The sequence below is a fragment of the Rana temporaria genome, chromosome 7, assembly GCF_905171775.1.
Source record: "Rana temporaria chromosome 7, aRanTem1.1, whole genome shotgun sequence".
Classification (NCBI taxonomy): Eukaryota; Metazoa; Chordata; class Amphibia; order Anura; family Ranidae; genus Rana; species Rana temporaria.
In genome coordinates, this window is record NC_053495.1 from 194,742,724 (window position 1) to 194,757,662 (window position 14,939).

At 43.5% G+C, this 14,939-nt stretch overlaps 1 protein-coding gene across 2 annotated transcripts in view; it reads left to right on the plus strand.

Moving 5' to 3' along the window:
* Positions 1 to 14,939, plus strand: part of GNG12 (G protein subunit gamma 12) — a 184,134-nt gene that overhangs the window by 35,934 nt on the left and 133,261 nt on the right. The gene's annotated exons all lie outside the window — the stretch shown is intronic.

A 14,939-nucleotide genomic window follows, 5' to 3' on the forward strand; every position in this document is an offset into this window, starting at 1 on the left:
CAAGTAGTAAAAAGCCAAAGTCCACAGTAGAACCAGATATCTGAAGCGGGTGAGGGACAACAAAGTATAGATTCTTTAAACCATGAAGATGGATATAGATGTCTGCTTACCAGATGTAGAGACTTGAATAGGTGTACACCTATCAAGTCATGCAGGCTTTTAGGTAATGCCGGTGACACGCATATTATCTTCACTGCGCTCCATGGTTAGAATGCGAGCCGCGTCACGTTGCCCACGCTTTTGTTTAACGTGATCACGTTCCGTTCCTTGCCTTGAGCGTGCCGTTCCGCATATTGTGCGTCCCATTCCTCTTCAAGCCTCGTTTTTAGATCGAGGCTTGAAGCGCACGCTAGCGACTCCATCTTGTTCCAACCCGGAAGTGGAGATCCTTCTAGACGCGACGGGACCTGTCCCCATACGGATCACGGAATCAAGGTAGGGGACATCTAATGTTATATATTTGGCTCATTTGGCAGAAGGTCAGTGCCCCAAGACGATGTTCTATTGAACGAAACGCGTCGGGAGAAGACACTGACCTTTTCTGCCTTTTATTGTACAAGCGCTTATATTACCTCCGGTCACACGTGAGTGTAAATTTTATTCCTTTAAAATAAATTTCACCCATATGCAGTATCACGCTATGTGTGTTTTAATTTCCTTTTGGTCAATCATCGATTCTCGTGTCTGAGACTTCTACATGGTTATCGGCTAATCAACAACACCTAGGAGGAAGGACCATTGGATTCTACATCCCTTTCCACCAGCAGAACACATCAGGTTCTCAGTTACCTAAAAGCCTGCATGACTTGATAGGTGTACACCTATTCAAGTCTCTACATCTGGTAAGCAGACATCTATATCCATCTTCATGGTTTAAAGAATCTATACTTTGTTGTCCCTCACCCGCTTCAGATATCTGGTTCTACTGTGGACTTTGGCTTTTTACTACTTGCAATTGTCCCATCATATGGACTTTGTTTTACAATTTTCATCAGCGCCACACTTTTGTTTTTTCTATGTAAACATAGCTTCCCCGTTCTTCACTGTGGCGGCACATCGATCGTGTGATCCTTTTTATAGGGAAACACAATCGATGACGTCAGACCTACAGCCACACCCCCTACAGTTGTAAACACACATGAGGTCACACATAACCCCATAATCAGCGCCCCCTTGTGGTTAACTCCCAAACTGCAATTGTCATTTTCACAGTAATCAGTGCATTTTAAATGCATTTTTTGCTGTGAAAATGACAATGGTCCCAAAAATGTGTCAAAATTGTCCGAAGTGTCCGCCATAATGTCGCAGTCACGAAAAAAATCGCTGATTGCCGGCATTAGTAGTAAAAAAAAAAAAAAAATGCAATAAAACTATCCCCTATTTTGTAAACGCTATAAATTTTGCGCAAACCAACCGATAAACGCTTATTGCGATTTTTTTTTTTTACCAAAAATAGGTAGAAGAATACGTATCGGCCTAAACCTGAGGAAAAAAATGTTTTTTTATATATTTTTGGGGGATATTTATTATAGCAAAAAGTAAAAAATATTGCATTTTTTTTCAAAATTGTCGCTCTATTTTTATTTATAGCGCAAAAAATAAAAACCGCAGAGGTGATCAAATACCACCAAAAGAAAGCTCTATTTGTGGGGAAAAAAGGGCGCCAATTTTGTTTTGGAGCCACGTCGCACGACCGCGCAATTGTCTGTTAAAGCGACGCAGTGCCGAATCGCAAAACCTGGCTTGGACATTTAGCTGCCTAAAGGTCCGGGTCTTAACCGGTTAAAGCGACGCAGTGCCGAATCGCAAAACCTGGCCGGATCCTTTAGCTGCCTAAAGGTCCGGGTCTTAAGTGGTTAAATGGCTGCAGAGATTAACATTGGCCAAGAAATTAGAAAACTGAAATAGTAGTGGACCACTTTCTAAATTCTTGCTAATTGCTTCAATTATGCTGAATGGGAACAGAGTGAGTGCAAGCTCTTCTTCTAATCTGCCGAGGTCCACTTTAGGAGGCACCATTGTGACCTCCTAAAATTCCCCAATTGTTTTAAGTGTGCCTGATCTTTTAATGACGTGCATTAACTAGAGAGAGAAGCAGTACATTATAATCTCTGGGTAGCATTACAAAGCAGGAAGCAAAGCCTTCATATGTAATAAACCTGTCTCTACCCAATGTACACCTGTAACTATTTCTCAGCACTCCATCCAAACAAAGCATCATGAGAGCGTGTAGAAGGGTTACGTCTCACAAAAAAAAAAACGTTTTAGTCCGTTTTAAATACACTGTTATATCATTGTGTGTCTTTTTTTTTTTAAATAGATTTTTGATAAACTATTGATCTTGTCAGTGACTTACTCTTACTTTAGCGGTGGCAATGTTCTGCATGCTCCAAAAAAGCTGTGTCCGTGGCTGACTGTGTCCTGCTGTTTTCAAATCCCAACAGCCTGGGCAGTGGGCAGGACCAGTTTACCCCGCTGTGAATGGCAATGACCACTATTAATCAAATACTTTTACCCACCCTTTCAGGCAGCGCTGCTGGTGAATTGGGCAGTGATTGCTTGTTGGGGTTGGTAAGAATGATTGACTGATTCTGTCCACTGCTGGGGCCACTCGGATCCAAAAAGAGCTATGCGGTCATGTGACCTAGAATTGAAAGTAGAACTATAGAGTAAGGGAGAGTAGTAATCCCTGTCAGATTTATTTTTTTGCCATTCGTGTCCCATTGCATAGATTTCCCTTACCTTCACTTCCTGTCCCATAGCCAGATAGGAAGTGAGAGGAAATCCATGCAAATTAAGGGAATTCCTTAGGGACCCCCAGTTCACCAGATCTAATGTCCCCATTGGAAGATTTTGCCCCATCTCTGGTGTCAGAGCAAGAAATACACTCCCAAGGGTCAGATAAAGGAAAACGGAGGGCCACATCCGGCCCGTGCCCACAGTTTGGAGACCCCTGCTATAGAGCGATATGGCGTGTTCATATTTCATGTCTGAGGATTACAACTACTTTAACTGCTACCTGCCCGCCATGTAGTAAAATTACACAGCGGGGCGAGAGCACTTTTTTTCTGGAAGGATGTCATATAATGTGGGCGCGCATCGATCGGTGGTGCGACATATCCCTGGGACAAAGGGCATCGCCAATCATTTTAAAGAGCCTATGACGTAGCCTCTTTACCATGTGATCAGCTGTGTCCAATCACAGCTGATCACAGTGTAAACAGGAAACGCCAGTTATCAGCGTTCCTCTCCTCACGCTGACAGCATGTGAGGAGAACTGAGCTGGTAAAGGGTATTCTTCAGCGGGGACATCTGCACTGACAATAAGGCACAAATCATCAGTGTCCTGATTATCACTGAAAACTAGAGCTGTATGATTAATCCTTAAAAAACACAAAAAAAACACAATCTCGATTCAGTCTCTCCCCCCCCCCCCCCCCCTCGGACTTAGACAGGTATTTACACCCACTTCCGGCCACACATTCTCGGGCAGACTGCGGGCATGATGTCACCACCTGTCTGTCCCCCTGTTGTGTTATGGGAACAGCAGGGGCCAATCGGCAGGCGTAGCACGACTCGCACATGCGCCGTAGGGAACCGGGCAGTGAAGCCGGAGCACTTCATTGCCTGGTTTCCTCACCGAGGATGGCGTGGGGGCAGCAGAGTGACGAGTGATCGCTCGTCCTCTGCTGCGGGCGGCGCTGGACTCCAGGACAGGTAAGTGTCCTAATATTAAAAGTCAGCAGCTGCAGTATTTGTAGCTGCTGGCTTTTAATATTTTTTTTTTTCAGCAGAGCTCCGCTTTAATCCGACATTTCCACAATTCCTTCATGTAAATGCAGAGTCGTTCTTCGCTCATTCACAGCTGTCAAAAAAAATCCAGCAAATGTTTACCAACATTTCTCAGTGCTGGGAGATAAAAGGTAACATTTAGTTCCTTATCAAAGAGATTAACTTTGTCTGTCATTCAGTTTAAAGCGGAGTTCCACCCAGAAGTGGAACTTTTGCTTTAATGGCGGTCGTTGCAATATTTTATGTCGCACTGTATCTGCTCAGCGGTCTTTTAAGTGCATTATGCTCCGTACACACCATCACTTTATGTGATGAAAAAAAACGACATTTTCTGTGAAGTAAAAAACAAAGTTTTTGAAACTTCAATTTTCAAAGACGAAGTTGCCTACACACCATCGTTTTTCTCACAATGTTCTAGCAAAGCGAGGTTACGTTCTCACCACTTTTTTCCATTGAAGCTCACTTCTGGGCATGCGCGGGTGTAAAAACGTATTTTTAAACGACGTTTTTTGCTACACACAGTCAATTTCTGTGAAGTAAAAAACGACGTTTTGAAAAATGACACATAAAATTGAAGCATGCTTCAATTTTTTTTGGTCGTTTTTTACAAGACATAAAACAACGTTTTCCCCCACACACGGTCAATCGTTTTTAAAAACGTCGTTTTTTTTCATCACATAAAGTGATGGTGTGTACGGGGCATAACTTTGGGAAAAAATACACTTCAATCAATAAAAAAAAAAACTAAACGGTGAAGTTAGCCCATTTTTTTTTTTTGTTTTAATGTGAAAGATGATGTTACTCGATGTTAATCGTGATCTATCTTCTAAGCAAAAAAAATTGTGATTCTCATTTTAGCCAGAATCGTGCAGCTCTAAGCCTGTATTGTTTGAGGCCCCCGATCAAATTGTGGTATATCTGATCACACAGCACAGATCGATGGTGACACTGTAGCCACTAAGTGAATGCAGATATCGATTTAATGATGTCAGTGAATATGTTACCGTCCCATGACTTCTCCCGTATTGTGTTCTCATGCTGGTAGTATAGGATTCTTGTTTCCATGTATTTTGTTGCTGATGAAGCTTTCATTACATAAGAAAATGCTGAACTATGAAATATAAGCCATACAGTTAGGATGTTGCATTGCACTGAAACTCTAGTTTGGGGGGGATCCAGGTCTGGATTATAGATTCTCTTTATCATTTAAAGTCCTCCTTGTTTGCGGGGCTTGTTTATTTTATATCTAGATCTTCTTTGAAGCCGGTTTTCTCCAGCTGATCTAACCTCTCTGATCCAGTATGTGCCTGTCACCCATTGTGTTCAGGGAGCGTTCTGTCCCTGCGCCTTGCAGGGGGATGTGGGAGGACGTCACACTTCGGATGGTTTCCAAGTACCCCCTGGAACGTGCCATCTCATGCAAAATGTTCTCCCGTTTGAGACTTTATTGATTTATAACTGATGATAATTAGCCACCTGGATTAGGCGTCGTAATAGATATCTATATACTGTATATACTCGAGTATAAGCCAAGTTTTTCAGCAAATTTTTTGGTGCTGAAAATGCCCCCCTCGGCTTATACTCGAGTCACCTTTTTGCGCCTGATCTCCCGGACTTTGGGGACCCCGTACCAGGAGGTCCTAGGTCCCTTGGACCCCAAACTTGGCACACATATAGCCCCTCTTCCTCTACAAGTTTGCAAAGTTTGTTGTCTGGGGGACCTACGGCTGGGGAGCACCATTTTTTTTATTTATTTTTTCTCAATGTCAGTCAACCCTTCCATAGACTCCTATGTTAAGCAGTATTTTCTCTGGTAACTTTGAGAACCCAGTACCGGCCGCCTGTAGGTCCCCTGGACCCGAATCTTGGCACACATGTAGCCCCAGTTCTCCTCTACAAGTGTGCAACGTTTTCTGTCTGGGGGACCTACGGCCGGGGAGCACCCATTTTTCAAAGCCGGGAACCCCTTCTATATACTCCCATGTTAAACGTAAGTCTAGGCATGGGCACAGTGAGGCATGCAGATGGACACCCTAGGCTTATACTCAAGCCAATACGTTTTCCCAGTTTTTTGTGGTAAAATTAGGTGCCTCGGCTTAAATTTGGGTTGGCTTATACTCGAGTATGTCTGTATGTGTATGTATATGTGTGTATGTACCGTGTATAACGCGCTCCCGCGTATACCGCGCACCCCTAAAGTTGCCCCCGAAATTCCTGTAAAAAAAAATGTTATATGATTTTATTACTTAGTTTTAGTGTCTTCCCAGCGTCCATCGTCCGGACCGGCGTCCGTCTGCGGCCTCGATGGTGTCCTCCCGGCTTCTCCAGCGCGCGCCTGAAGTCGAGTCACCGCTTCCCGCGCTCAGTTCGAATGCCTCCGCCGACATATACCGAGTGCAGTACACTCAAGTACATTCGGCAAGGCTCGGCTTATTTCGCGCTCACACTCTGACGTTTATGCGTGAGCACGAGCGAAGCCGAGCCTAGCCGAATGTACCCGAGTGTACTGCACTCGGTATATGTCGGCGCAGGATTTCAAACTGAGCGCGGGAAGCGGCTATCGGCGTATATCGCACACCCACGATTTTGCCCTTATTTTAAGGGGAAGATAGTGCACGATATACGCCGATAAATACGGTGTGTGTGTGTGTGTGTGTGTGTGTGTGTGTGTATATATGTGTGTGTGTGTGTGTGTGTGTGTGTGTGTGTGTGTGTGTGTATGTATATATATATATATATATATATATATATATATATATATATATATATATATATATATATATATATATATATATATATATATATATATAAAAAAACATTTTTTGTTACTTGCACTTTAAATGATAATTTTGGGGGTCATTTTAAACCCACCAGCAATAAACCTTATACTGTAGTCATCTCGGAGGGTACATGTACTGCCTATTGAGAAACTGTGTTCTGGGGAAGTCATGTGTGGTTGAAAGGAGAAGTTGTGACCATCTCTCTCTAGTTTGTCTTTTTTTTTTTCTAGCTAACTGTTAATGAATCCTTTTGTACTGTCTGATGTGACACAAGTTCAGCAAGACTTCTAACGGATTCTATTGAACATCTTGATAATTAGGAAATGCTGATACTATGACCTAAGCAATGCAGGTTTTCATGTCGTTGCTCACTTTAATTACAGAAGGCTCACCATTTTTTTGGGCCATTTGGCTTTGTGCTACTTTAACAGGTAATTGTGCGGTCATGCAATGCTGTAGTCAAACAAAATGTATATCTTCTTTTTTTTTTTTTTTTTAACAAAAATTGAACTTTCTTTATGGTGGTATTCGATCACCACTGGATTGTTTTCTTAAATTTTTGCTTTCTAAACTGAAAAAAAAAATCTTTTTTTTTATGTATTCTACTTTCTGCTATAAAACATATCCAATTAAAAAAATACATATTTTTTCTTTAAATTTGGGCCAAAATGTATTCTGCTACATTTATAGGGAAACCATTTTTTTTTTTTTTAGGCTATCATGGACTTTAACCACTTAAGCCCCGGACCATATTGCTGGTCAAAGACCAGAGCACTTTTTGCAATTCGGCACTGCGTCGCTTTAACTGACAATTGCGCGGTCGTGCCATGTGGCTCCCAAACAAAATTGACGTCCTTATTTCCCCACAAACAGAGCTTTCTTTTGGTGGTATTTGATCACCTCTGTGGTTTTTAGTTTTTGCGCTATAAACAAATATAAAGCGACAATTTTGAAAAAAATGAACATTTTTGACTTTTTACCATAATAAATATCCCCCAAAAATATATAATAAAACATTTTTTTCCTCAGTTTAGGCCGATACGTATTCTACATATTTTTTGTAAAAAACAAAATCGCAATAAGCGTTTGGTTTGCGCAAAAGTTATAGCGTTTACAAAATAGGGGGTAGATTTATGGCATTTTTTTAAATATTTTCTTTTTACTAGTAATGGCGGCGATCAGCGTTTTTTTTTTTTTTTTTCAGTACTGCGACATTATGGCGGACACTACGGACACTTTTGACACATTTTGGGACCATTGGCATTTTTATAGCGATCGGTGCTATAAAAATGCATTGATTACTATAAAAATGCCACTGGCAGGGAAGGGGTTAAAACTAGGGGGCGAGGAAGGGGTTAAGTATGTTCCCTGGGTGTGTTCTAACTGTAGGGGGGGTGGAGTGGCCGAGGTGACTTATAGCTACGTGCTCTCGCCCAGCAGAGCCGACCTGCCGCCGTAAAACTGCGGTGGCTGGTCGGCAAGCAGTTAAAGCGGCTGTAAACCCTCCTGTTTTTTCACCTTCATGCATCCTATGGGAGAGGAGGGAGCAAAGACAACGTATGAGCCAAAGCAGCCTATGGGTGAAGTCGTTGCTCTCTGGTATTACCAGACATTGCTGAGCACGCTCCCCTGCAGCCAAGTTGACACAGGGGGTCACGTGACTGCAGTGGCCTGAAAATGGGTAAGTACCCAGATCTTTCTTACACAGGTTACTCAGAGTGTAGGTGTTATGGGGGGGGGGGGGGCATTTTTAAGAGTAGTTGGGTTTTACTTTAAAGAGTATCTGCAGTCGGCTCACATAATTTGTAATAAAAACATCTTTGATATTCTGAAGCTTCCCTCCAACCACTTTGCATATTTTATATATACTGGGATTCTGTACTTGGTCAAATATGCTGCAGAAATCTCCCTCCACTGAGTCTGGCTGCAGCCATTTTAGCTGTGGGCAGCTGAAGCTGGTGCCTTTTCACTTCCTGGATTTACACAGATACACGCCTCTAGCTCTGCAGCTCTCATTGGCCCTCTTATGACTTGCCCCCCCCCCCCCCTTCTGGCAAACACTCACGAGAGTGAAAGAGAGCTGTGCTTGATGTCATAAGCCTAGGCTAATGACCAGACGAGAAACAGGAAGTAGCCTGTATAAGGTATTTTTGGCAGGAATAAAAGTTTTACCATCCGAAGTTAAAACAACAACAAGGGCAGAAGATTTAATAGATGGAAAGATGAAAAAACGTTTGAAGTTCCGCTTTAACTCTTCAGAGGTTGCTGGGATACTCTGATACATTTCTCCCTAGCGTTCTGCTCTGGTTGGTATAATGGCACGATTCATCTCCATGGCAGTTAGCGACTGACACGCATGAGATTTCCGCAGAAATGGGGAAAGATCCAGGATGGAGCGGGTGTCCTGAGCCGACATGGAATGTGTCTTCTCCAGAAAAGCTGTAATAGTCTGCAGATGACCCCAGAGGTTGTCTCGCTGTAACATGAACCTGACATGGCGGATGCAGTTATATAAATAAGAACAATGTTTGGGCAGAGCGGGGAGGGGGCAGGAAGTGGGCTCTTGGTTTTAGTTTTCCCTGGCGTGGTCGTGGAACTTGCGGTTGTGTACAGCGATCCGCCTTCTTACTGTTATGGAAATGTTTGTGTAAAAGTCCCAAAGACCGGCAGAAAGAACTGAAATGCTGGATTGTATCACATGGGCTGTGCGTTTTTATAGGATGTATACAGGACACTCGTCTGTCGTCCTGCTTTATTCTGTAGTTTTGTGAATCTGCAAATCGCTGGTGCGCTTAAAGCGGTAGTAAACTGCTGAAAACAAAACCTGCAAGACAATGGCATAATGTGCTAGTATGCATCGCATACTAGCACATTATGAAATGCTTACCTTAAAACGAAGCCCCCGCATCGGGGCCTGGTCACCGCTGAGATGTTCCCTGCAGTGTTTCTTCTGGGTTTTGCGGGCTCCGGCGCTGTGAGTGCCCAGAGCCGCAATGAAGTCGCTCCCACACATGCCTGTTGGAGCCCTTGATTCCAGGAAGAAGCTCTGAAGTTCTGGCACGAAACTCTGGACCATCAGAGCGCATGCAAGGTATGCATCTCCTAAACCAGGGGTAGGCAACCTCGGCCATCCAGCTGTGGTGATACTACAAATCCCATCATGCCTCTGCCTCTAGGAGTCATGCCTGTGATTGTCAGGGTCTTGCAATGTCTCATGGGACTTGTAGTTTCACCACAGATGGAGGGCCGAGGTTGCCTACCCCTGGTCTAAACGGTGTATGGTTTAGGAGATATTTTATCTACAGGTAAGCCTTATTATAGGCTTACCTTGTAGGTAAAAATCACAAAGCAGGGTATACAACCGCTTTAAAAAGAAGGTATGCATTTTGCAAAAACGCATATTGCATTTTCCATGCGTTTTCTGGATTCCTGAATGGATGAATGAATGAATGACTTGTATAGCGCAACTCATGCGAACTGAATCGCCTGGCTGGTGCTGTCATTTTACCCCGTAGGATCGTGACACGCTTGGGACACAGTCATACACACATATATATACATATATACTGGGCCAATTTGGACAAGATCCAATTTACCTACCAGCATGTCTTTGGAGTGTGGGAGGTAACCGGAGTACCCGGAGGAAACCCACACATGCACAGGGAGAACATGCAAACTCCAGGCAGATGGTGTCGTGGTTGGGATTCGAACCAGCGACCCTTTTGCTGCTAGGCGAAAGTGCTACTCACTACACCACTGTGCTGTCCTGTGTCTCGGCATGCTCCTATGACCCAAAAAGGCACCTCAAGTGCATTTTTAATGCATTCATTTTTTTCTTTATAAGAGAAGTGCGTTTTGATGCACTTTTTAAACATGCACCAAAAATATAGCATGCAGGACTTTTAAAAACGCACTGTACCCACTGTGCATTGGACTGAAGGGTTCCACAGGACACATTTTTTATGCATTTTTGTTTTGCTTTATAACCACTTGACCTTTGGAAGATTTACCCCCCCCACTCCCTTCATGACCAGGCCATTTTTGAGATTTGGCACTGCGTTACTTTTCCCCACAAATGGCTTTCTTTTTGATCAACTTTTTTTTCTGTGCTATAAACAAAAAAAGACAGACCATTAAAAAAAAAAAAAAAAAAAAAAGGCTTTTTACTTTCAGCTATAAAACATCCAAAATAAAATGAAGAAATTCGATTGTTTTACATCAATTTAAGCCAATATGTATTCTACTACATATTTTTGTTAAACAAAAATCCCAATAAGTGTACAGGTGATACTTGAAAAATTTGCAAATCGTGCAAAAGTTCATTTATTTCACTAATGTAACTTAAAAGGTGAAGGTAATATGTGAGAGAGACTCATTGGCCCAGATTCACAGACAGTGGCGCACATTTATGCCGCCGTAGCGTATCTCCTGTACGCTACGCAGCGCAGAGAGGCAAGCACTGAATTCACAAAGCCAGTGCTGCCAAAACTGCGCTGGGTTTCCTAGGCGTAAGCCAGCGAAGGTGGAAGTGGGCGTGAGCCATGCAAATGAGGCTTGACCCCATGCAAATGATGGGCTGAGCGCCAGACAGATACGTATAACGAACGGCGCATGCGCCATCCCTTGGACACATCCCAGTGCGCATGCTCAGAATCACATCGGAACTACTCCCTAAGATATGCCGGATCACTGCCTACGGCGTGAACGTAACCTACGCCTAGTCATGTTCACGTCCTACGTAAAATACGACGGCTTGTGTTCCCTTTGCATGGATGCTGCTGAGTTACACCTCCTTTATGGGGCATAACTTTACGCCGGACGTAGAACTTTACGCGCACTGCGTCGGGCACACGTACGTTTGTGAATCGCTGTATCTCCCTCATTTGCATATTTGAATAGAAAATCAATGGGAGTGCCAAATGTGTCTAGCGTAAATATGCGCCCACTCTACGCCGGCGTAGGCAAGTTACGTCGGTGGAATGAAGCCTGTTTTTAGACGTATCTTAGTTTGTGGGCCCGGCGCATAGATACGACGGCGCATATTTGCACTTACGCGGCGTATCTAGAGATACGTCAGCGCAAGTGCTTTGTTAATCCGGGCCATTACATGCAAAGCAAGATAGTTCAGGCCGTGATTTGTCATAATTGTGATGATTATGGCTTACAGCTCATGAAAATCCCAAATCTCAGAAAATTTGAATATTGTGAAAAGGTATATTCTAGGCTCAAAGTGTCCCAGTCTAATCAGCTAATTAAGCCATAACACCTGCAAAGGGTTCCTGAGCCTTTAAATGGTCTCTCGGTCTGGTTCAGTAGGAATCACAATCATGGGAAAGACTGTTGACCTGACGGTTGTGCAGAAAACCATCATTGACATCCTCCATAAGGAGGAACAGCCTCAAAAATGTAATTGCAAAAGAAGTTGGATGTTCCCAAAGTGCCGTATCAAAGCCCATTAATAGACAGTTATGTGGAAGGGAAAAGTGTGGAAGTAAAAGGTGCACAAACAGCAGGGATGACCGCAGCCTGGAGAGGATTGTCAGGAAAAAGCCATTCAAAAGTGTTGGGGACTTTCACAAGGAGTGGACTGAGGCTGGAGTCAGAGCATCAAGAGCACCACACACAGACGGGTCCTGGACATGGGCTTCAAATGTCGTATTCCTCTTGTCAAGACTCCTGAACAACAAACAACGTCAGAAGCGTCTTCCCTGGGCTAAAGAAAAACAGACCTGGTCTGGTGCTCAGGGGTCCAAAGTCTTCTTTTCTGATGTAACCAAATTTTCCATCCAGTGTGAAGTCTCCACAGTCAGTGATGATTTGGGGAGCCGTGTCATCTGCTGGTGTTGGTCCACTGTGCTTCATTAAGTCCGGGGTCACCGCAGCCGTCTACCAGGAGATTTGGGGTCTCTTCATGCTTCCTTCCACAGACGAGCTCTATAGGGATGCCGACTTCATTTTCCAGCAGGACTTGGCACCTCCCCCACACTGTCAAAAGCACAAAAACCTGGTTCAATGACTGTGGGATTACTGTGCTTGATTGGCCAGCAAACTCTCCTGACCTGAACCCCATAGAGAATCTGTGGGGCATTGCCAAGAGAAAGATGAGACATGAGACCCAACAATGCAGAAGAGCTGAAGGCCGCTATTGAAGCATCCTGGTCTTCCATCACACCTCAGCAGTGCCACAGGCTGATCGCTTCCATGCCACGCCGCATTGAGGGGCCCAAACCAAGTACTGAGTACATTGCATGCTTCTACTTTTCAGAGGTCCGATATTGTTCTATGTACAATCCTTGTTTTATTGATTGCATGTAATATTCTAATTTTCGGAGATTGTGAATTTGGGGTTTTCATGAGCTGTAAGCCATAATCATCACAATTCTGACAAATCACGGCTTGAACGATCTTTCTTTACATGTAATGAGTCTCTCTCATATATTAGTTTCACCTTTTAAGTTGCATCAGTGAAATGAACTTTTGTGCGATATTCAGATTTTTCAAGTATCGCCTGTATATTGATTGGTTTGCACAAAAGTTATCGGGGTAGATTCAGATTAGCAGATCTTTAGATCCGCGTAATCTATCTGATTTACGATCCGCCGGCGCAAGTTTTTGAGGCTAGTTCTGTATTCAGAAAGCACTTGCCTCAAAACTTGCGGCGGCGTATCGTAAATCCCCCGGCGGAATTCAAATTCCGCAGCTAGGGGGCGTCTACAATTTAAATCAGGCGCGTCCCCGCGTCGATCCAACAGCATATGCGCCGTCCCCGATTTTTCCCAGCGTGCATTGCTCCAAATGACGTTGCTAGGACGTCATTGGTTTCGGCGTGAGCGTAACTTGCGTCCAGCCGTATTCTGAATCGACTTACGCAAACAACGTAAAAATTCAAAATTCGACGCGGGAACGACGGCCATACTTAACATAGGATACCCCTCACATAGCAGGGGTAACTATACGCCGGAAAAAGCCGATCACAAGCGACGTAAAAAAAAAGCGGCGGGCGTTCGTTTCTGAATCGGCGGAACTCCTCATTTGCATATTCATTGCGTACAAAAAACGAAACGCCACCTAGCGGCCAGCGGGAGATTGCAGCCTAAGATCCGACGGTGTAAGTCACTTACACCTGTCGGATCTTAGGGAGATCTATGCGGAACCTGATTCTATGAATCGGCCGCATAGATCCGACCGTCGGATCTCAGAGATACGACGGCGTATCAGGAGATACGCCGTTGTATCTCTATCTGAATCCGGGCCATCATGTCTACAAACTATGAGATTATATATATATATATATATATATATATATATATATATATATATATATATATATATATATATATATATATATATATATATATATATATATATATATATATATATATTATATATATTGAAATCTTTTCTTTTTTTTTTTTTTTATACTAGTAATGGCGGCGATTAGCGACTTATAGCGAGACTGAGATATTGCGGCAGACATTCTGACACTAATTGACACTTTGTGGGAACCAGTGACACTAATCAGTGCTAAAAACAAAAATGCAGATTTTTCCTTGAAAACACCAAGTGTCAGAAAAAAGACTGGTCTTAAAGTGGTTAAAAAACCTCGGGAGGGGGGAAGGGCCAAGATAAACTTTTTACAAGAAAAGAAAAGCTTTTTTTTATAGGATTTCAGCTGCCTGTATCTCCGGATCTCCCGGGTGTGCTGACATGTGACTTTTACTGCAGGTGACCTCTGTGCATTTTCCTACCATATGTTTAGTTTGAGTTAGATAGGTTTGTATTAGGATTACTGTAAGGTGTAAAAAATGTTTTCAGTTGTGTTTATGAATGTCTGATCATTGCTTAGCGTCCCCCCAACACACAGAGGACTTTGTCTCTGCCATAATAAGCAGTTGCTTTGCTTCTATAAAGTTTCTTGGGTGGCCTTGGCGTTTGCAGATCTGCTGTGCGCTCGTAGCGCTGTGTGCCAGGCTGATACATTTCTGTTCCTTTGTAAACAGGTGTGAACCTTTGTGCTGCAAGAGAATTATTTGGCCACGCTGTGTATACAAAGGAGAGTCGGAGCCTGTGTCCTGCATATAAACACGCCAAGATTTTCTGTTCTAGCAGGAGAAAAACCGGCTAACCTGCACCACCAAGACCTCGAGTGAGATACTTCTACTAACTTACTTATAGGGGTTGTAAAGGTTTGTTCTTTATTTTCTAAATACAGTATTTATCGGCGTATACCGCGCACTTTTTTGCCCTGAAAATCAGGGCAAAATCGTGGGTGCGCGATATACGCCGATACCCGCACCAAGTTTGAACCACTGCGCCGGCATATGCCGAGCGCAGTACATTCGGGTATAGTCGGGCAGGCTCGGCTCC